Below are 6,142 nucleotides of genomic sequence, written 5' to 3' on the forward strand. Positions count from 1 at the left end.
CGAATGATTGTCAAATGCACAGAAGAACACAGCACCCACCCCAAAGCCAAAGTAGTGCGAATGCAAAAGAAGTTATCATATGAGTACGTACTCTTCCTAGTCTAGAGTTTGAATTAGTATCCCTGTACAGGCATAGTGAGGGCAGAATTGGATCCTGATCTTTTTATACCTCTTGTGGGGCTTGCCATGGTTTTGCCTTGTTTAATGTTACTTGTTCATTCATTACCATTTATTTCACATTATGCAATTCACATTACTGTTCATTCATTACACCTTATTTCACGTTATTTAGGCAATTCACGTTATTTAGTCATTCTTTACCCTTTATTTCACGTTATTTAGGCAATGCACTTTATTTGTGCATTCATTACCCCGCATTTCATGTTATTTAGGCAATTCATCAACTCAAAATCAGTCCAAAGCAACCTTGTACTTAGTTTGAGCATTGGACTATGGCTCTAGAAGGCAGGAATGGAATCCCACTGGGTGACCTGGTGCAAGTCACACTCTCTCAGCCTCCTCAGAAAATGGCAATGGCAAACCTCATCTGAATAAACCTTCCAAGAAAACCCAAAAAGCGGGTTGGGGTGGGGGTCTCCAGATGGGTGTGTGTGTGTGTGTGTGTGTGTGTGAGAGAGAGAGAGAGAGAGAGAGACTGTGTCTGTGCCTTTAAGTCTCCAGCTATGGGGGGGATGGGGGGAGAAAAGAAGTCCCTCCATTTAGGAGAGTTGGCTGCAGCCAGGTTGTGGGGGGCCTGGGTCCTCTCTGGTGCTAGCCTGGCCCATTGGGAGCCCCATTGAAGGCAATGGCACTGCCTCCTCACCATGAGTCGGAAGAGGAGGAAAGGGGAGGGGAAGCTGTGCAGGAACCAGAGCTGGCGACTAAGGCTACATCCACACTGGAGAAATAACCCAGTGTGGTACCGCTTTAACTCTTTGTGGAATTCTGGGAGTTGAAGTTTGTTATGAGCCCAGAGCGATGCCCCTGAGGGGAGGAAATCAGACCCCCATTTCCCCAGGCTGCCCCACTCCATCATCCCCCAGAGGAGGAGGAATGAAGGAAGAACAACTCTTTGGGGCTAACTAAAAAGAGGGGGATTTGTCTCTCTTTTTGAAGCCCCAACCTGGAAGGAAGGAAGGTCCCTGAGGGGCACAAGGGACCAGGAGCAGGGCAAGCCCCTAGCCCACCATTTTGGGCAGAGAGAGAGCTTGCAGGACGCCTAATGGAGAGCCTCCCCCCCCCCACACACACTTTCCTGTCAAAAACAACTGCTTTTCCTCCTGGTTGCCGGGGAAGACCTAGGAGCCCTGGAAGCCAAAACAAAATGGAGGATCATGGCAATTGATGCGGCGGGAATACCAGGGCCACAGCAGACATGCATATCACGCCAAACAACACCATACTGAATGTGAAGTAGCCTGAAAATAAGATTTGTGAATTCTGTAGTTCACCGAATTTACTGAAGTGTGGATTGATGTGTGATAGTGTTCAGAGTGTGTTTGGAATGTGAATGAATGCATCTGATAACCTTTTGCACAAAAACGTGAATATGTATGATTGCGTTCAGGATGGCACTAGGTTATACTTCCACTTTCAGTCGTGTGATTGAATCGTCCATAGAAAACAGAATCCTGTTGGTTAGTCCCAATTAGAACAAACACGCTGAACCTAAAGCTGAATGGAGAGTCAACGGGTAAATCCAATCAATTCAATGGCTTTATTCTAGTCAGGAATAACTGCAGGGTATAGGCCAGGTATACAGGGTATAGGCCAGTTCTCTGAGTGTGGATCCTTTAGTAGCCAAAACAACACAATTGAAACACAAGGGTTAAATATTAACAGGTTTGTGTGGGGTGGTGGCGGCTTTGTTTGCAGAAATTTTTAAGAATGAGTTTTAAAACCTTAGAAGGGAAAGCACCAAAATATTTATCAAAGGGCAGAGCATGCTGGATTAGCTAACCGAAACCCCAAACAGAATCACTGCTGCAAACTTTTGTTGCCCCACTTACACCATAAATCCTCTAATTTCTTTGAGAAGTGGGATGAGGAAGCGTATTTCAGGACACAGGTTCATAACATTTCAGAGAGACAGAATTAGCCAACTATTAATCAGAGCCAATATCTAACTGCACAGAGCAGTTTCAACACGTGCCACGTGGATAAGTCAGCAATTGTGCCACACTGCTGAAACCGCCAGAACCTCCTTGACACTGGCAAAGTACACTCTGATTCTGCTGATGCAGTCTTTAAATATGTACCCTGTTCATTATTAGTCATTAATGCACTATAACCCTATCCAGTGTGTGGATTGCCCTTTGGAAACAAAGGCTTTCGGCAGAATCCCTGCCCATCCCTTCCTAAGATGGCAATGAGCCTAGCCAGCCAAGTGATCTCTCACTAGCCCTTCTCTTGCCTTGCATTTAGTCGAATGAAATGCAACTGTCCAGTTGCTATTAGAACCGCGAGTCTCATCACTCGGACAATCACAACCAGCCATTAGCTGAGGCAGCGCTCCCTGTAATGTCACTGAACTGCAGGGGAGGCACAAGCAGCAGTCAGTGTGTGAAACCACTGGGCTCTGCAGAGAGAAAGATAAACACTGCCACTCTTGGAAGGAGTCCAGCTTTAAGAAAAACCCCAAAGTAAGCTTACTAAAAAAAGAATCCTAATTACTCCTGGAGATAAAGGAGGCCCTTTAGTGTCTGTCTCTCTCAGATCTCTCCTGCAGCTAAAGTAGCTGGAGATGGAAACTGGAACGTTTTATCAGTTACTGTTTCCTCTCACCCCTGTTATTCTTTTGATTCCTGTTTGATGTCCATCGGCGAGGCAAGGAAAAAATAAGGGAAGGTAAGGGCTTTAAAGGTTTAAACATACATATTTATGTATGTCTTCATTTTCATTTCCCCACCACCCCCAGAACATCAAGCTGAATGGAAAGAAACAAATATTCTCAACTAAGATTAAATGTCCAGAGTTCGACTGTATGTATGTCTATGCACACCAGTTGAAAATGTATGCCAGTAAGAGGGAAAAGATTTCACTACTAGTCATTACTTTGTTTAAACAAAAAAACCTAATGGTCACTAACAGGTACTCAGTCGCCAAAAATTCAACAGAATACAAAAGATCTGATAGTAGAGCTACAACGTTATACAAAAAGAAAAAATGCAGAAGGGAAAAATAAAAAGAATATGACAAATGTACCTTGATAATTATATGCCTGATGGACAAAAATATCAGTTATGTATATTTTGGTAAAAGAAAGCATTGGCATTTGTTTTATTGTCAGAAAGAAGGCCAGGCATTACAACATTGCTGAAGGTTAAAAATGCAACCTTCCAATAAACACTACAGGAAGACTCAAGAAATTCAGCCCACACAGAAATTTACTTTCGTGCTGCCAATGGCCAGGAGAAGTCCAGTCTCCCTCAAAACCAAGGAACAGGTTTCCTTTCTTGGAAAGGAAAATATCACATCGCCCACACGCTGTTCATTACGGCTGCTTCTGTTTCTATTAATGCCAGGCCTCCCGCCTCCCTGAAGCATCTAATTGTTGTTTCCCCCCATAGGCGGCACTGCAGGGTGCCCACTGTCTTTTCAGCACCATCCCTGGGATCCTGGTGGGGGTATGAGACAGCAAGAATCTCCTCCCATGTGCCCACCAACATGCCAGCACATGCGCCACTCACAACCCAGACCCACAATCTCCTCCGAGTTGGGAGCCTTCCATCGGTTTCAAGTCCTGTTCCCCCTTGAGGAGAAAAGAGAGAGAACTGCAAACCATAAGCGTGAGGAAAACTCTACTGTGTTCACACACACAGTAAGAACCAAGGGAACAGGAGTACACAGGTCTCGTATAATATATACATTTGTGTTCAAGAGAAGGGGGAAACTAGACTAAAAACAGTGGGGAAGGTATAAGCAGCATTGGGCATCGCTCTCCAGACACACACACAGTTACTGTATTCCTTTATTCCACAGTGGCTCCTTTGCAGAATAACGTCCAGCCTCCTGCACTGGATAGGAGCTTCCCTCTCTCTTCTTTCAATAGGGAGAGGGTTGTGTTTTATCCTGGGCACACAAACCACTGACTATCTGGGAGAGGATGGAGGGGCTGAGGACGCCCTCTGCATTTCTGCCCGGAACAAGCGGGATAAAGATGTTTGGAGGATGCACAGCAAGAAGAAGAGGAGGAGGAGGAGGAAAAAGAATTAGTGAAAGAGGAAGAAAAAGCAGGAGGAAGGAAAGAGGAAGGGAGGAGACCCCAACCACCTTCTTGGATGTAAGAAAGCACCCCCAAGAGACAAGCCTGGGAGGAAGAGGAGGAAGTTTGAGTTTCCCCCCCAGGGCTCCAGGGGCAGGAAGAGGTCAGGGAGGGCCAACTGGCCTTGCTGCTGCCCAACTCCCCACGTGCAAGAGTCCAGCAGCAACTGCAAGTCACCTCCCATCGCGATCAGGGACTGCAGGGAGGGAAGGAGGGCACAGGGCAGGAGCCCCTCAAAGGCAATGGGGGCCATCGCGGCTGCAGAGCCCCCCCCCCACAAGAGAAGCAGGAGGAGGAGGAGGAGGAGGAGGCTCTGCTGGGGCTGCAGGGACTCGGTCAAGTTGCTCCGAGAGAGAGAGGGGGGGATTACTCCTTGCCCCCCTCTCTCTGGCACACACAGGCACAAGTAGGCAGATAGAAACACACACAAACGCACACACTCTCTATCTCTCACACACTCATACCCAAAGACACAAACACACACACACACACCCCATACACCCTCCCCCAAGGGAGGCGCTGAGCCCTGCGCTGTCCTGCCGGCTGCCTGCTTCCTTCCCGGGGCCAAGGGCAGGCTGGAGAGCTGGAGCAGATGGCCTCCCCGCCCTCCCGCCATCTGGAGGACCTCCTCCGCCGGGAGGACTTGGCCCCCTCCTCCGCAGGAGCCTTGGGAAAGAAGCCCCACTCCATGCTCCTGAGTCCCGCTTCACACCTCCTCCTCCTCCTTGGCAGAAGGGGGGTGGAGGACGCGTCCGGGAAAAGGAGGACCTCTGCATCTGGGGACCCAGATGGTCCTCACAGCCAACAAAAGGAGGACATTCCAGGCAAAATGGAGGACCCGACCCTAGCAAAGCTCACCGACACTCATCCGCCCCACGGAGGACCTTTGGGGCATCCTCCTCCGGGGCAGAAGGCGGAAATGGAGGACGGGTCCTGGGGAAAGGAGGACCTTTACATCTGCAGACACTGAGCCAGAGAGACCCCCGGATTGCTCCCCCAAACTCTCTCACACATCTTCCCGAAATGGAGGACACGTCCTGGAAAACGAGGACGCCCGGTCACCCTAAGAACCCCCCAGAAACACAATAAACCCGTGGCTTAAAAATGAAGGCCCTTTCGGACAACCTCCCGGACAGAAGGCTGAAATGGAGGACGGGTCCTGGGAAAGGAGGAGGACTACGTCTAGTCACCTTCAGCTCCAAACACACTCCCACAAATGCCAACCCTCTGCTTCTTATTCCGGCTCCAAACCGGGGAGCTTCTTTTTTGGGGGGGGGGGTATCCTGCCGGACAGAAGGCGAGAATGTAAGAGGGGCGTCCGGGGAAAAGAGGACGCGGCTGGCCACGCTGAGCTAAGAAAAAGAATACAGTAAATGTAAACCCATGGCTTCTGAGTCTTGGTCCCGATGGAGGAGGACCTTTGGGGGGGGGTCCGGGAAAAGGAGGACGCGGCTGGCTTCCTTGTTTGGGAAAGGAGTGGGAAGGAGCAGGGGTTCTCACCTGAGTCCAGCGCCAAAGGAACCGCACAGCCTCCCGCCTCCACCTGCAGCCTCCACCTGCACCAGCACCAGCAGCATCGGCGCCTGCGGAGCTAATGGAGCCCCGGAGCCCCGCCCCCGTCCCCGAGGCCTCTCCCCATTGGCCCACCCGCCCAGCCCTGCCCCTCCTCCTCCTCCTCCTCCTCTTCCCCTTCCCTGGCTGAGCTCAGAAGAGCAGAGGAGGCTCTGCGTGGCTTAGTGAGTCGGACGCTGGACTTGGGCCCCGGAGACTCGGGTTCGATTCCAGGCTTCAGCCATAAGATAAACACATTCACTCGATTTAGGGGATGATTGCCTTGGCAAAAGCAAAGCCAGCCAAGAACCCTCCCCCATGTTACCT

The 6,142-nt window shown here is 49.9% G+C and overlaps 1 protein-coding gene across 1 annotated transcript in view; it reads right to left on the reverse strand.

Annotated features, from left to right (window-relative positions):
- The window catches only part of LOC121917300 (band 4.1-like protein 3), a 196,673-nt gene extending 190,811 nt beyond the window's left edge, over nt 1–5,862 (reverse strand). Inside the window, exon 1 of the mRNA XM_042443128.1 lies at nt 5,765–5,862. The gene's annotated coding sequence lies outside the window, so the exon portion shown is untranslated. The remainder of the gene's footprint in view (nt 1–5,764) is intronic.
- Between the last annotated feature and the right edge of the window lie 280 nt (nt 5,863–6,142).

Source organism: Sceloporus undulatus, unplaced genomic scaffold, assembly GCF_019175285.1.
Source record: "Sceloporus undulatus isolate JIND9_A2432 ecotype Alabama unplaced genomic scaffold, SceUnd_v1.1 scaffold_14, whole genome shotgun sequence".
Classification (NCBI taxonomy): Eukaryota; Metazoa; Chordata; class Lepidosauria; order Squamata; family Phrynosomatidae; genus Sceloporus; species Sceloporus undulatus.